The 14,850-nt window shown below is 46.7% G+C and overlaps 1 long non-coding RNA gene across 2 annotated transcripts; it reads right to left on the bottom strand.

Annotated features, from left to right (window-relative positions):
- Positions 1-4,070: 4,070 nt before the first annotated feature.
- On the bottom strand, positions 4,071-11,667 carry LOC108940998 (uncharacterized). 2 transcript variants are annotated; one of them, XR_001966601.1, is made up of 4 exons: positions 11,466-11,667; positions 10,710-10,787; positions 4,612-4,683; positions 4,071-4,259 (listed from the first exon to the last, which is right to left on the bottom strand). It is a non-coding gene; the product is annotated as an uncharacterized LOC108940998 (long non-coding RNA). The 2 variants fall into 2 exon arrangements; XR_003798007.1 differs by having other exon boundaries at positions 10,710-11,667.
- Between the last annotated feature and the right edge of the window lie 3,183 nt (positions 11,668-14,850).

Here is a 14,850-nt window from a genome sequence, read left to right as displayed (position 1 = left end):
GGTAAGTACCTTGACTCAGGATACTACAGCAGGGGATGGGATTTGAACCTTGATCCTTCAATCGCAAGGCAGTGGCTCTAGGGCTCTGGGGAGTTGAAAACAGAACCAGAACTGGGCTGAGAATCAAACTGGGGGACCAGTAGTTCTTATCCAACGAAATCAAGAGCCTCAGCTCTGGAGAATTTAATAAAAAGAAGCAGAACTTTCAATGAAAATACTCAGTTCTGAGCAGGATTTTGCATTTACAGCGTAATAAAAAGCGTGCATTGTAAAATCAGCTCACAGATGAGTTGCAAAAGTTTTCATGGCATAAAAACGTAACAATAATCTATCTTTCGCAAAAAATTTCTTGATTAGGATATTTGTAGTCATGTCTTAAATGACGAGGTGCCTGACAATGGTTCCTACCGCTCCTGCTTCTCTGTACACCCAAAGAAGTGCTGTGGAAGCACCTGGAGAGCGGCCCCAGAGCAGCTCTCCTTAACCTCCATGTCCAGAAGCAGCATGGGTTTCATGCACCTCACAATCTGCCCATGGTGGACCATGCACTGCTGCCAGTGGGCCTGAGCTACCCGCCTCGCCTCTGCTGCGGCCTTCCTACAGGGAGTTTCACACACCCACGTCCCAGGCAATCGGTGTAGGAGATGGACCAAGCATGGCTTCTTCAGCTAATTGCTTTTTTTAAATGATCCAATCAGAGTTCTCCGCATGCCACCAAAGCACTTACTTTGGATGGAAATCATCAATCATTAAGACAGCAAGTGAATTGCCGTTTCTGCTTTTCTGGAAGTCTACTGCAGCCATATGTCATACCCCATCTATGGTATATGGGGCAACAGGTAACAGGGATTGGAGCACCAGTACCCTCAAGGAAGGTAGGGACATAGGGTGAGTATCGCCGAATTACATTCGATTCACGACAACCATTCACGTTGTTTTCATGCTAACGGACTTTGTGAAGTGGTTACCATTGCCTTCATGAAGGTCTTTAGACGGCAGAAACTAGGAGAGCGTACAAACTGCACACACCCTGTGAACCTATGGCCAGTCATTGTGAAGCACCAGCATCATCTGCTACACCACCATGTCCACAAGCTAGATACTTGCTTCAAATTTTTCTAGAAAAAAACACCAATTGTACAACTGACTAAAGGATTGTAAGCAGCTTAGCATACAAACCATACATTGTAAGATACCTTGTGGAAAGCAGTTCTCAGCAAATAAACGTAAATGTGATCTACTGAAAGTGCTCTGCACAACCACTGTCTGGAAGTGTGAAACCTATTGACTTTACATCTACCATCAGTCCTCAATTACTTCTTTCTTGGCATAAAAATCCTGCTGTTACAATAGTGTTCTCATTACATTTTTGCCTTATTTTCCCTCGAATCTGTCTGCCTTTACGTGGATTTGCGTTTCAGGGCCACTCTGCTTTTGTTGAGAAGGGTGCGGGGATGCTGCTGCTACTTTTGAAAATGTTATGTTTTGTTTAGAGAGCTTTCTGGTAATTCATTCCACTGAAACAAAAGAACTGCCCTCCTGTCTGTCCTAGGTATAAACTAATGTTTTTGGTAACTATATGAGATTATGGCATTACTGTTGAGCACAAGCAGAAACCCAAATGCCCACACACAGTGTGCAGATCATAAACACTGGACTACTATATGAGCCCTGGACAATTGTGACCCTGCATTGGACAAGTAATTTGTGAAAAAAGAATAATGACTACAAGCAACATGGATTATGTTAATGTGATTTACAGTAGTGCAGGGTAAAGTCAGCAGGTAACAAAAGAGTCAAAGTGGACATTAAAGGCAAAGTGGATATTAAAAAGCCATACGGACTAGTGGATTAATCATTTCTGGAAGTGAGCCGGATGATATCTTAATAGGCTTTAATAAGACACGTTCAAATTGAGGGCAATTAGAGATACAGCGTACAGCTGTGTACAGAGCGCTCTGTGCACTGTACTGGACCACTGCGCAGTGCAGCAGTGGACAGAACTGCGAGCAAAGGACTGGTTATCATTATCACTTAAGTAATGGAACTCAGTCCTCCAGCCACCGCGGTTGAGCTTATCCTTCTGCCGCTGTGCATTGGCCCTGTCTGACTGTGAAGACAGCAAAGAAAGGCATGGTAACGATGGCAACCGCTAAGGAAAGGAAAACACGAACACACACAATTTGTAAGTGGGAGGGACCGGGGCGGATGGGGACATCATGTTAATGATACACCTGTTCAGCGTTGTTTACGACCCCTTCGCATCATTCTTTTCTAGTCATATATAGACTTGCTTTATTGTATTGTATTTTCTCTCTATATATACACATATACAGTATATATGGTAGTTGGCTTTTATGTTGTCGTGCTTGAACTGCACACATATACGCAAACACACACACACACACAATCCCAGTCATTCTCGCATATATACATATGCCCATGTATGTCCCTATGACCCCCCCCCCCCACACACACACACACACACACACACACACACACACACAAAAGCAAGCATGTTCAAAAGAAGTTGAAATTCAATTCTCTCACAAGAATACCCTCTATAACCTTATATAACCTTACATTAAGCAAACTTCCAAACGAGACCTTCCCCAAATTAACTTATGCAAATAAGCCGATGCACCAGACACGGGGCCGATACCGTGGCAGGACGAGCGAGGCATTTTGAAATGTCAGAAGTCAAAAAGCTGCATTTGCTCATCTGTAAATTGCACAAGGGGCCATCTTTATTTACATTGCTCCAAATAAGCCCAGCAGATTGAGTTAATTAGAAAGCAAAATTGAAATGTATGCATCAAAAATCCAATTTCAGGCTTGACTTTACCTGGGAGATTTATCTAGGGGCCTGGGTGCTGGGAGGGATCGGCACCCCCACCCTCTGACCAATGGACAGTGGAGGGGGCCGCCCCGCACTGCTCAGCTGTGTCTTGTGCGCAAGTATCCGAATGCGGGGCTAATGAACTACGCCTGCTCAAATGTTTCCATTTAAATGAAAAAGAGTGGAATTTCACCTTCTGCTGGAATCAAGCGGGAGGAGGAGGAGGAGGGCGGTGGGGACTGGAATACCTCAGGCTAATGAGCTGGAACTGACTAAGAGATACTGAAATTTGTGCAGGATTTTTAAAGCCTTGCACCTCTTTCGCTTTATTTCAGACTGTGTGTCGACTGTTTTTCTTTTGTAAAATTTTTTTTTTAATACAGATACGGGCTACGTTCAAAGGTAATAGGGAACTGATAATTAGAGGAAAAGCGTTAACGATATGGATGTTATTCACCCATAGGAAATGTATTCTTCTTCGCGGAAGGGAGTTCCTAAGTGCGCAGGAAACCAGAGCGCCCTCCAGAGGTTAAGGCGAGTCTATGATACACTTTAACACAGGCTGCCATTTCGATTACAGGCTGTCATTTACATTCACATTTATTCATTCAGAAAGATGCTTTTCTCCAAAGCGATGTACATCTCTGAGAAATACAATTTAGTAATCGTTAATTCGTCATTAAAAAACAGTCATGGATTTCACCATTCATCTTCAGGGATGTGCTTGAAGTGACCGGGGTTTTGATGTATGAACGTAGAGCACAGTAAACCACCGTATGGAATTTCACAGGCATTTACTGTAAAATTACTCCCTTCACAGAAAGCAAACGGTGTTCGTCTTGCTGCATGCTAATCTCTAACCCGATCAGAACGTACGAACCCGAGGGCCGAGGATCTGCGGGACCAATAAAGCAGTTTATTAGGTAACTCCATCAAAGCGCAGCGTCTGCCTCGGCGACGTGCGTCCGCTATGTCGAACATCTTCATTAATTCACAACGTCTTGTAAACGTTGTGACTTTTCCCATCAGCAGACGGATTCCCCTCATTAGCTCACCATAGTCTCGCTTTCTGCGCCTCATCCATTTCGCAGTGACAGAGCAGCGGCGCCGTGCGTGCAAATAACACAGACCGCGGCAGGCGGCGCTCCCGGAGTTTGCTCTAAGGGGGTCTCTATCAGAAAGCACGGGCTGCCTGACAAGGGTGGGAGGACACCTCTACCTTACACCCGCTGTCGGCGGATCGCGAAGGTCCAACGCTGCAGCGGGGGTTCCGGCATTTGCGCCGCGTGACAACGGGTAGGAATTGCCCCCGTCGCCATCAAGAGCAGTCCGGCCTTCTTCAGCGGCCTTAGGCTGGCGTCTGAGGTTTAGGCCAGAAATACCGACACTGGGCTGGAGCTCTGAAACACCATCAATAGTTCTGCAAACAAACAACATGCTGTATAAAGTGATAACGGCATTTAACTGGTATTTTAAAGTGAATCCGGTGATAAGTGTAGATGATTATGTGACAAAACTGACTGCTGGGCAAATGTTAAACAAATAGTTATATATTAGATATATTTTTTATACTAGATCAAACAACAGGCCCCTTTTGGGAACAGAACAAAAAAGGCTGTTCTACCAGCAGGCTGCCTATGCTGTTAATGAATATTATGTCTGCATTTTGTAAATAACGTACAGTATATAATACGTAAATATAAGTGAGACTCGTGGCCGGAGGTTCGGTTTTGAAGGTGCAAAGAGAGCTTGTGGAACTCTTCAATCTGTACCTGGCAGTGTGCTCCACAGGTAGATGAGCTTGTTCTGCAATGGGTTCTCCATCTTGGACAGTTTCCAGTGGCCTTTCAATATAGAAACATAAAAAAAAAAACTGCTTTATTTGTTCCACTGCATTACAGATCACAAACAAAGACTTGCTCGCTTGGTAGTCTCACGCACGAAAGGTAAAGCACGGAGGTTCTCGGTTTTGGCTCCGTTGTGGTGGAACAACCTCCCCCTGTCACTCAGAACTGCTGAAACTCTGTCCACATTTAAAAAGGGTCTGAAAACTCACCTCTTCCAGACTCACTTCACCCATGATCTCTTAAGTTCATGTAAGGTGTGAATGTTCATGTACCACAACTTTAAGATCATGCCCTGATAAGCCTTTATGCAGCTACTCCTGTAATGTACGTAAATGTTTGTATAACTGGGGGTGTGGTGGTGCAGTGGGTTGGACCGCAGTCCTGCTCTCCAGTGGGTCTGGGGTTCGAGTCCCGCTTGGGGTGCCTTGCGACGGACTGGCGTCCCGTCCTGGGTGTGTCCCCTCCCCCTCTGGCCTTACGCCCTATGTTACCGGGTTGGCTCCGGTTCCCCATGACCCCGTATGGGACAAGCGGTTCTGAAAATGTGTGTGTGTGTGTGTGTGTGTGTGTGTGTGTGTTTGTATAACTTTAAAAAAAAAAATAGTAGGAAGGTGATCAGGAATCGTTGATTCTGAGTTTTATGCAGCTACTCGTGTGATGAACATCGGTGCACATGGTGGAAAGAAACTAACTTCACTTAAGAATCACTCGTCTGAAACTATGTCTCTCTTTCTCCTAATATACCGTAATACACAAATTGTCTTTCTCTCAGCTGTATGTCGCTTTGGAGAAAAGCGTCTGATAAATGAATAAATGTAAATGAAAATATGAGAGGAAAGTTTCTCCGGACTTCAGAATTTTCATTCACTATAAAAAGCGATCCGCTGTATTTTAAGTCTTGCTTCCTGATGGCTGTTGCCGTAGAGAAAAATGAGGCGGCTGTTTTGCCAGAAAAATACGTTTTAAAACTTAGAAGTGCAATGGTTCTAAGTGTAAATAAATAATGTAGGCAGTAAAAAGAAACTGACTTTGCAAGCTGAAGGTTACTGGTTTAAATCCCATTCCAAAAATCAACAAAGACTGTTGGCCTGTTTTTGCCAACTCATTTTCCTCGTCAAAACCGAGAAACATACCGTCCGACACAGAGATGCCGTCATGGCGGCAGGAGCGCTCTGCGAGAGGGTCAGGAGCTGGATAGACCGTACGGCCGTGACGCAGCGGAGCGGCCGTGTGCAGATGGGGTCCGGGGGTCGAGCCCGAGGCTGACGTGCCGAACTGCGAGGGCCAGCCGCGGAGAGGTCCCCAGACCCCGTCACGGACTGTTCACTTGACTGCCTGCGACAGGCTTTGCCCCCTGGCACCAAGAAGGCGGGGGGGGTGTGTGCACGGCCCCTTTTCGTACACACGCCGCATTCAGGCTGACCAGCAGCTCCTCCGCTGCCAGTAAAACACCCATTGAAAACTACATCCGTCAGCTCGGGGATCTATTATTTCAGCGGACAGAGAAGTGGGCCAAGGCGCAGAATGATTGCTCTGTGACAGGCGCTTCTGGGATGTAGGTCAGTCAAAGGGAAGGTGACACAGAGGCAAGGCTGACAAGGCCCACTAGGTGGCGACCACGCTCCACAGAATGCGAGGCTTTTCCTCACCCTCTCTGTCCCTTTCTCCCCTTTGTGCTTTATGTACAGCTGGAATTTGTGTACATCTGGCATGATGGGGACATTGCCTGGTGTGTTCTGGTACATCTGTCAAAACACAACGCTGCGGGTTCACGTCCAGGGTGCTCCTGGACCACGGGCAGCTGCCTGTCCAAAGAACCCCCTGACCCCCCCGCCTGTACGACACTTTGACCCCATAGGAATAGTGCAATTGCAATCACAGCTCGTGAGTCCTTTTAGATGAACTAAACTGAGAAGATCAGAGTAAAACACAGACAAAAAAAAAAAAAACGGAAACATCACAGACACTGAAGACTGTGAAGAAAAGGACAACTGAGAATAGTTATGTGCCTTTTACTTATAATATTTTGGATTAAAAAATATTAGATGTGAATATAATTATATAAATCTGCAGCATGCGAGTTTTATTAGTATAATAATCAAAAACCAAAACAATCGAAATACTTCAGAAGCATGACTGTCAACTACAAAATATTTATACGTACATGTATAAAATGTATTTACATTTGTACATTTAGCAGACGCTTTTGTCGAAAGCAGCTCGCAGGAGTAAGAAGAAGAGGGAAATGTAAGTAGCGGATACCTGCATGCCTGTGATGCGTTTTGGTGCGCGGGCTTGGAGACAGAGGGTGACTGTGTCTCGGAGGAGAGCTTTGTCACAGAAATGTCAGAGTACTCCCCAGGCCTGTTGATATGCCAGCAGGTCGGAGTCAGCGTCGGGGTCGAACGTCCCGGCCTGACGGTGGCCCTGCTATGCAGAGCACCCCCCACCCTGTCTACAGCATCTCACTCCCAGCTGTGGCTTACACACTGACAAAGCCGTCAAGCCCCTAAACCTGGTCCCCGAGCGTGTACTGCCCTGGCGCGCGGCCAAAAAACGACAGCCACTTGGTATTGGCACGGCACTGACGGGTATTCAATCCAGCGTTTGCTTTTTCCGTGTTCTGTATTCGATCCATGAGGAGCATTATCAGTTCAACAGTCACTGATAAAAGCAAACGTAACAGAAAATCCCACTCCGTCTGTAGCACCACTAAGCAAGGTGCACGTCCAAAATTGCTCCCGTAAAAATGACTCTGATATATAAATGTTTAAATCACTGTAAGGAGCTTAACATTGGAAAATGCTTTGCAGAAATGAGTCAGCCAAATAAACAAATGTAAATAAATAAATGCAAAGGTGGAGCGTAGCAAGTGTCAAGTATAAATGCATTAATTAAGCTGTACTTTTCATGAGTCGGGTGCTCCACCTCACGCGTGAATGCAACTTGCAGGCCACTCCACCTCAGTGCCCGGCTTTACAGACAGGCAGGGAAAGAGGAGGATGGGATTAAAGTTTCAGAGCATAGAGAATGAATAATTAAGGCACTGGTGGAAATACAGAGAATCCCAGGACAGAGGCTAGCAGAAGATGGGGGCAGGGGGAACACGTAGCGAGGACCTGGCGTATCCCACAGGGGCACGGCAAGGTTTTTTAATGATCAATACGGTGGGACCGTACACGCTGCCCACTGGAGCGGAGACTGGAGGTGCTTGCGGCGGCAAAGGTCACCTTTCTGCGACATATACGGGCGGACCACGTGCTGGATTCGTGGATGAGTCCAAATCGCAGAGCGGCACCATGAGCCACCTTTCACGGTAATTGTATTTTCAGGATAACTACTGTAACTAGGAGACAATCTTGATGTGAACGTATGACTATATTTCAGGCTATGACAGCCTGTTTCCGTTATGACGGGGGACGTTATTAGCATGGTGATAGATCATTTCTTCCTGACCCACATTAACAGCTCCTGGTCCCTGGGCAAGCACTTAAACCAAATATTGCGCGCGCTCTTTAACATTCTAATAATGAAATAGTTTGACATAATTGTTTTGCTTCAACCCCTCGCCACGTTTCTTGTTTCATCCTGAAATAGCTTTTAAATTACAGGCCTTGCATTTGTTGTGTGTCCAAAACAATTATGAGGGTCTAAAGAATTGGGTAATTAAAAGGTAATTTCTGCTCATTAGATCGGCCGCCTTCCTTCGGAGACGGCCCTCTCTGTCTGCACGCTGTTTACTTCCTTGGCGGCCTTCTGCGGGCGTCGCGGCCCATCACGGCTGACATTTAAATGAGCCAGTATTCCGCGCAAATGTAATGATGGGAGCGCATCCCATGCGGCCCCCCGCAGGGATGATTGCCGCCGAGCACCCGCCCCCGGTCTTCCCACAAATGGGGAGGCGGAAGGAGACGGGGGCAGCAGCGCTCTCCATTTACATTCGCCCCGCCGCAGCAAACCTCTCCCGCAAAGAGGGGGCACCGATCGTGCCCCCACCTCACCTGAGCAGGCAGACAGCACGGCGCAGCTGTGCCCCCCGAGTCACACCCCCTGCTGGAGATGGGCTGAGAGAGAGAGGGCAGGAAGGGAGGAATGAGACAGACAGACTACAGAGAGAGACAGAGTGAGGAACAGAGGGTCTATGACTTTTGAAGAGAATCAAGGAAACAATATCTGGCACAATATGTCGGCATACAGAAAGCAGATGTGCGTATTGAAAAACAGAGTTCAAGAAGGGTCTTAAAACTCACCTCTTCCGGACTCACTTCTCACATGATCTCTTAAATGCGTGTTAATGTGTAAATGTTTATGCTCAATAACTGTGTGATTATAACTACTGAATAACAAATAATCCTTCATTCAGCTACTCATGTGACATACATCGGTTTATATGGTAGAACGTGAAAAATTAACTGTGCTTTAGAATGACGGGTCTGCATCCAAGTCTCTCTTTCTGCTGATGTAATGCACTCATTGTATTTTTCTGTGAGATACATGTCGCTTTGGAGAAAAGCGTCTGCTGAATGAATAAATGTAAAGGTAAATGTAACAAAGTATAACCAGAGTACCATCACACCAGCAGATCTATTCTGACTCAATAAAGCTCCAGGTAGGACAATCACCAATAAAGCAGCAATGACGTAGGATATGAATCAACATAAGCAAGTTTTTTTTTTGAAGAGGCATAAGCCGTCAGCGCAGATCCTATTAATGCATATGAGGCATTGGTGGTGGGTTCTGTCTCTTGTAACACATGGTGTTTGGACCCTATATCCTGTTCTCTCACGCAGAGCCTCCAGTTCCCAGTGTCCCCACCCCTGTCTATTCGCCAAGGTCTTGTGCGGCTGAGCTGGAGGTGGTGATGGGGGGGACAGGAGCTTAGTCCCCCGCTCCCCCCCCCCCCCCCGGAGTCTCAAAACTCCTGGTCACCTTCTCCGCAGACGGTCGACTTTGCCGCACGCGTTCGTCCCCTACAGACGTCCCCCACAGAGGCACCCGAGACGACACCCTAGGGCCAGACGCCAACCTGACTAGCACAGCTGGTGTTCCCGTTGGCGATCGTAACACATGCAAGGTCACGATGCGGCAGGGCCAAGCAATGACAGCACACGGTCGCCCGGTCACATGGTCTCGGGTGTGACAGAGCTGTCCATTTCACACCACCGCTTGCACACGCCATTAGAATGTTACAAGTTCTCACAAGGTCTCTAACAGTGGACCCCATTTACCTGTAATTTGAGCAAAATCGACAGCACAACAATTTAAGATGCAGTGTAATAGTCCTCAGTAAAAATCATTCCTTTGACAATCCCTCATTTATCAATAGTGTGCAAATACGGAAATAAAAAATGGATCACGGAGCCGAAATATTCACTTTGCTTCAGAAGTATGTTTGCTTTCCTTTTACATCCTTTTAAAAATGCAATTTAGTTTACAACCAGATGAATACCAAGAGCGAGTATTAGACCAGGCAAGCAATATGCTATAGGAACTAAAGAAAGATTATTTTTAAAAATTATGTTAATTTCCAGTATGAACAATAATACGTAGCATACAGAGGACCTGAAACGCGAAAGTTCTCCGGTTTCAATGGTAAACTGACAACGCAAAACTATTACAGAGCCCATGTAAATTGTTCGACGTACATCACAAATGGGTCATTATACAGCATTGTTTCAACAATAAGAATAATAATAAAGCATATAACAAAGTTTTCTATTCTCATTTTTTTCCCAAAGTAGCTTTTCAAAATGCTCTACAGAAAGATGAAAGATATATAGGGCATGATAATAGAAAAAAAAGGAGACAGCAGGTAGTGTAGTAGTTAGCACTACTGCCTTAGACCCAAAGGTTGCAGGTTCAAACCCACCTCTGACAGTAGTGCCCTTAAGCATGATACTTACCTTGGAATTGCTCCCCTAACATCACCCAGCTGTATAAATGGGTAAATAATTGTAAGCTGCTTTGGAGAAAAGTGTCAGCTATGTATCTAAAAAAATAAATTTGCAATAAAAGTCACTCACTTCTCAGGGTGGCAGTGGTCTGGACTTTGATCCTTAAAGCATTGGGTGTTATAAGGATTATGATGATAAAGAAAACAACTGTAAAGAGAAAGAAGAAAGCAATGTTCTTGGGTTATTCTGAACATGTAGTTTTTGATCCCGGACTTAATGCTGTCCGGAGTAGGACAGGCCCGGATATTTTTAGTGAAGGAATTCCACGGTTTGGAGGAGAAACAGGAGGATACAGGTGAACATGAGGAACAGGTAGAAGACTAGTCAGACAAAAGAAGACTACGAGATGGAGAAGAGACCGTTGGACTTAGGACAGAGAGGTAGAGACGAGTCAACAGTCTGGCCATGTAGAGCTTTACGGGAAAGCAGGAGGATTTTGAAGTCAACTGGAAATCTTACGGGAAGCCAGGGCTGGGATTCTAACACAGGTGCGATGCGGTCACTACCATTGCGCTCGGTCAGCGTTCGAGCTGCTGAAACGTGAACGTGCTGGAGCGTCAGGTATATCGGACGGCTCCGCAATGGAGGACATTACAGTCAATTCACTAAAAAAAGACGACTGTGTTAAGCTTTTTGGGCAACAGGAAGAGAACATGTGGAACAGTCTGGCAATGTTTTTAAGGTGTTAAAAAAAAAAAAGGTTTTAACACCATTCTACACATAATTTATAATGTGAGACAAGTATTACAAATCGACTTTTATTAAATTTAGACTGAAAGTGGAGTCACGCGCTCAGAGTGAGTGACGGGCACGGGGCGCTCGCACGAGAAGCTCAGCCTCGGCGCTCAGTCCGGTTTCTGAGGCATCCGTTGCTGCACGGCAGACGCTGGCTGAAATGGGCTACGATGGCGACACCTTTAATCTAGTAACAAAGCTTAATGCCTGACTTGTGAGCTACTTTTCCTTGTACGGGTAACGTCAGACGAAACAAAGCACAAGAGCGGCAAAGCGGCGACACTTGCGGCAAAGAGAGCTCCTCGCGGAAGGTTACCGCCCTCTCGCGGCGGAGCCGTGAACTGCGCGTGCTGCTGCCTCGTTGTTCGACGCACGACCTAAATCTGCCTGTCGCTGCACGTGTTGACGTGGTTAGTAATAAAAGGGTTTCCTGTAATGAGTCTGACCAAATGACCATGGTAGCATTGCTGGAGTGGCAAGGCAGGTTCAGCCGGTGCCTGCTGTGTGGCGGGTCTGGGGTTTGAGCCTTGCTTGGGGGGCCTTGTGGCGGACCGGCGTCCTGTCCCCCCCCCCCTTCGGCCTTGCGTCCTGCGTTGCCGCTTTAGGCTCCGGCTTGCCGCGACCCCTCTCGGCCCAAGCGGTCGTTGGTGATGGGGTGTTGCTGGAGTGCGAACTGGCGATGGTTGGACTGTTCCGTAACTGCGCACACACATCCGCACACCATCATACAGTCACCTGAAGATGTGACATATTCACAGGTGCATACACGCGTGCGGCACCACCGAGACCCAGCCACTGGGGCGCGCTGCAATGTCTCAGTGCAAAAGCTGCTGTCTACGAGCATTACGCCCGTGTTTTTTGACTAATTACGGCAGAGGAGCGAGGTGTACGGCCCCACCCGCGGGCTCTCGCTCCCGGTGCGGCTGAGCAGGTAGCGGCCTGGACTCAAATGCCATCTGACAGTTCGGCCGATCCCGTCACCCGAGGTGAGAGGCGGCCGGACCTGCCGCTCCGGTGGTCGCGCGGGGAGATGGAGGAATCGACAACAGATTGTTCCTGACAGAAGCCATGTCGTCTCGTCGGGGCGTCGCGTCAACGAAACCGCGCGCCTTCACGCTCCTGCGCGGCTGCGTCAAAAGACGAGGCGGGGGTGGGTGGTGCGTACACATTGACAGCAGTGACTCGTACCTAGTTATTGATGGGCCTGGCTGGGGTGTCAAGGTGGCATCTGGGGACCTGCAGCGCTGCACATAAGGGCTAGAGAAGAGGACGGCGGGATGGAGATGTCAGTGTGACAGACAGGGGAGCAGCCGGGTGACGGCCCTGCGCACGCACGGTTACAACACAGACACAGAGCACACGCATCAACACACGGTCACGTGGACTCCACTGGATGGAGATGGTGCACTGAGCGACTCACCTGTATCAATGCGCTCAAGGGCCACGGATGCCACCAACCGGCAGCAACAGAGTACCGTTCAGCCAGGTACAGCACTGATCCAGTGTTGAATTTAACCAAACTATGACCGTACCCTGAATTTTCTCGCACACCAAAGTGCTGCAAAGCTTTTTTTTCTCCCGTACCAAATTTCCTTTCTCTGATGGCTTCTGGAGCTGGCTGAACTTCATGGTGTGAGTTTGTATCTACCTGAGATGTTTTTATTCTTTTTAAAAGATGTTTGATTATTTCTCAACACCTTTGGCATAAGCATCTTGGAAAGACATCTACATCACAGTTAAACTAAAACTGAAATCCCTCCCTCTGATGTTACCCTCCGGTGCCAACTGCTGGGCAGCAGGTGGCATAGTGGCTGGAGCTGCTACCATTCACTTGAGGGGTCCAGGTTTAAATGTTAACTCCAGCTGTAGTACCCTTGAGCAAGGTGCTTAGCCTAAAAATTACCCTGCTGTATAAATGGGTAAATAATTGTTGGCAGCTTAGCATTTTCAGCCACTTTCGAGAAAAGTGTCAGCTAAACGAATAAATGTAGCGGCTCCCTTTTTCGCTCAGCTGGCAGCAGACGGGGTCCTTTGGCGGGTCACAAACTGCTTCAGGATGTGAGTGCTCCAGTGTCAGTGCTGCGTTTCTTCATGCCGCTGATGTCCAGTGCTACAGTACTGTCCACTATACCACAGGGCTTGCTCGCAGACAGCAGCATCAGCAGCCTGACACCATACTTTGCCTCTGCTGCAGCCCCGCTAACGTGGGCGCCACGGCAACACCCACGTACAACAAACTCAGCATCGCTGACCTGCTGCCTCTGGCGTTAACGCTGTATCTGGAGCCTTCGCTGTACTGAAACGTAGTCATTGAGAAAATTACAGGCCTTAAGTTAAACATCCATTTTTAAACACTCTAAATACCTCAGCACCTCCACCTCAGCTGAGGAGCATTCTGTTGCTGTTTTATAAATACATTTAACTGGAAGGCACTATATACATGTACTGTATAATTCAGAACATGCTTTTAAATCTAGATGTACTGATGTCAATGAAGACATGAAGCATCAAACAATTGTCCTCTCCCATCACGTGTAAATTTAAGTTAAACAATGTAAGTGATGTGTGTATGGCCTGCCAGTCCATCCAAGTTTTACCCTGCCTTATATTTAATGATTTTGCTGAAGTTTCTCCCCAAACCAACTTAGAGTATTAAGCTAACTACAGTTTTTTACCCAGTTGGGTTTTTTTTTACTGGAGCAGTTTAGGGTAAATATTTTGCTCAAGGGTACTAAAGCTGGAGGTGGGATTCAAACCTGTAGCTCTCATCACTGTGTTAGCAGTGGCTCCTTTTTTCCCTGTACGTCCGGGATAGGCTTCAGAGCACTGCGACCCTGAATTGAACAAGCTGTTACCAACATAGACAGAATGAATGGTAAAAAACACACTTTGGCATTGCTGCTAACATACTTTTAATTAATTCTATGTCCAGGATACAGTGAAAAGAAACAGATGGTGTTTAGTTCATTAACAAACCTAGTTTGGGCGGAAGCTTTACCTGTGTTCCTGAGTGAGCTTTCAAACAGGGGACCCGGTGTTTACTGTCAAAAAGGAGATCCTAATGGAAGCTGCTGGGTCACCAAGCCAGCATAGGTCAAAGCATAGGCCACATCCTGTTGTTTACCTCAAACTAATACTCAACACTTAAAAGCTTAACTTCGTCCTAATGGCATAAATCTGGCAGGTTAATTACAGTGAACTAAATACAACATGCCAATGCAGGGTTCTTTTTAATGGTCAGGCCACACCTCCAACAACACTCACCCCAAAGGGGGCTCCTGTGGGTCCAGATAATTATGAAGGCATTAGCAGCTGAGTGTCCTTTGCATGACCTGAGAACAAACATCACTTACAGGTAACTGTTCAACAATTATGTTAAGATACTAAGTAAAAGCTGATTAATGACTATATTTTTAATACTGTAGCTTTGCACATTCAGTACCGTTCTTTCGTTTCTCACTTTATTACTTTCACA

The sequence above is a fragment of the Scleropages formosus genome, chromosome 11 (assembly GCF_900964775.1).
Source record: "Scleropages formosus chromosome 11, fSclFor1.1, whole genome shotgun sequence".
NCBI lineage: Eukaryota > Metazoa > Chordata > Actinopteri > Osteoglossiformes > Osteoglossidae > Scleropages > Scleropages formosus.
The sequence above is the reverse complement of the archived record's forward strand: the minus strand, read 5'-3'. Positions and strand labels throughout refer to the sequence as shown.